General features: G+C 37.4%; 1 long non-coding RNA gene across 1 annotated transcript; it reads right to left on the bottom strand.

Moving 5' to 3' along the window:
* Nucleotides 1-214: 214 nt before the first annotated feature.
* Nucleotides 215-1,437, bottom strand: LOC123321751. The gene is made up of 2 exons (XR_006538915.1): nt 397-1,437; nt 215-340 (listed from the first exon to the last, which is right to left on the bottom strand). It is a non-coding gene; the product is annotated as an uncharacterized LOC123321751 (long non-coding RNA).
* Between the last annotated feature and the right edge of the window lie 327 nt (nt 1,438-1,764).

Below are 1,764 nucleotides of genomic sequence, written 5' to 3'. Positions count from 1 at the left end.
CCGAAAACTTATCATGGAATTTCAAGTGCTTTGGAAAACATTCAACATAAAATGAACATGAGACAATACAATGGATCATAACATAACAATAAGAATCTCATAAGGAACAGTATAGAACATAAAATCTGATGGACATGAGAATATTTCACTTCATCATGGCGCATCATTGAAACTAGCACTCACTCATCACTATTTGCTTTTTTTTTAGGCCAAGATCTCATTGGTTCTATTCTGGACTCCTACTCTTCTCAAGGCATATAGATCGTTTGGTAGGACTGCTTGCACTTCGAAAGGTCCAATAAATGTTGGCTTCAGTTTTTCTTCATTCGATAGATGTCACCTTCATGGAAATTTTCTGATTAACATCAATCGGTAACCTAACCTGATGTTCGAGACCTGCCAGCGTTATACTATACTCCTGGATTGCTCAACGGGAACATTTTACATTCTTGAGAGCGCTTGTCTTATGTAAATCTTCATAAGAATTCACGTACAAAACAGATCAAACTTTTGCAATTGGTTTTGATTTTCCTGAAACATAACAAAGCGCCAGTATCTTATTTTCACTAGGTATGTTCCGACTAAGTTAGTCGGCATGCTTGAAAATTTGTGTTATTTGACAATATTCGATTTATTCAATACTTTACTAATCGCTCGTCCAATCCTGACAAGTCTAGATTCAAATCTAATGTGCTTAATTGATTGTTACGAACACTGGGTAACTAAAGTTTGACTGAACTTGTTTCTCTCTTTTTCTTAACAAAATAAAAATCTTCAGTATGTCACAGAAATTACATTCAAGACTGGAATTTTCTGGATTAGAATTAAAACAACGTTTCTTTACAATAATCTAACTTTCTATGCCTAAATTTTCCACAGTTCCTACAATTCCCATGAAAGGTTTCGTCTGATTCTGTTTTCAGTAGCTGCTTCATTTTTCTAGTTTTCTACTATTATCTGAGACTAATATGGAGCGTCGGAATCCTATGAAGAAGGCAATTTCAGCTGCTGCATTTCATTCTTAGGTTCTTGCACTAATAATCTATTCTTAACTTCTACATTAGTGATATCAAAGTTTCCTGATCGAATTCAACTTGGCATGAGCATACTCTACTAACGAACTAAAATTTGCACTACTTATCAACATGCTAGCTTTAAGCCTCGTGGCCGGAGTTCCTTTCTCAGGGAACGCTATCTCTACATTCCTAGAAAATGTTGACCAATTTCTAACAATCGGTTTCCAATTTTGAAAAATTTTGGCTGCACGGCCTTTCAGGGCTTGCCCAGCTTTTAATACTACAACAGTATCAGACGTACCTGTTTCGAATTTAATTCGATCAACTTCCTCAATCCACTCCTTGGTTGAAAAGGATGTATCGTCGGGGTCAAACTGGGCTAACGATAATTATGCGGTCACCACGTGGTCGGTGTCGTTCCTTAAACGAAATGGCTTCACTTTCTTCGGGAGCTTTGTTGAGATTTTGCTGGTCCATTTTGGCTTATTCTTGTAGATTCTCACAAAACACAAACGATTTTCACTCACAAAATAGGATCCTCAATTTCTTTTCTCGAAAGAAGAAATTTAATCCCACTTCTGATGTTAGAAATAAGTAGGACACGTGGTTGATACTTTTTATTCACAAAGTAGGATGGCGGTCGGTTATCTAGCACGAGGAGGTGCTCTAACAAAGGGTCAGGTACAAAGCGTATCGCCCGACCAGATAGTTCAAGTAATTGTGTGCTCGGCCTGTGCAAAAGAGAGGG

This window comes from Coccinella septempunctata, chromosome X (assembly GCF_907165205.1).
Source record: "Coccinella septempunctata chromosome X, icCocSept1.1, whole genome shotgun sequence".
In the NCBI taxonomy this organism is placed as follows: Eukaryota; Metazoa; Arthropoda; class Insecta; order Coleoptera; family Coccinellidae; genus Coccinella; species Coccinella septempunctata.
Note: the sequence above shows the minus strand (reverse complement) of the source record. Positions and strands in the feature narration are given on the sequence as shown.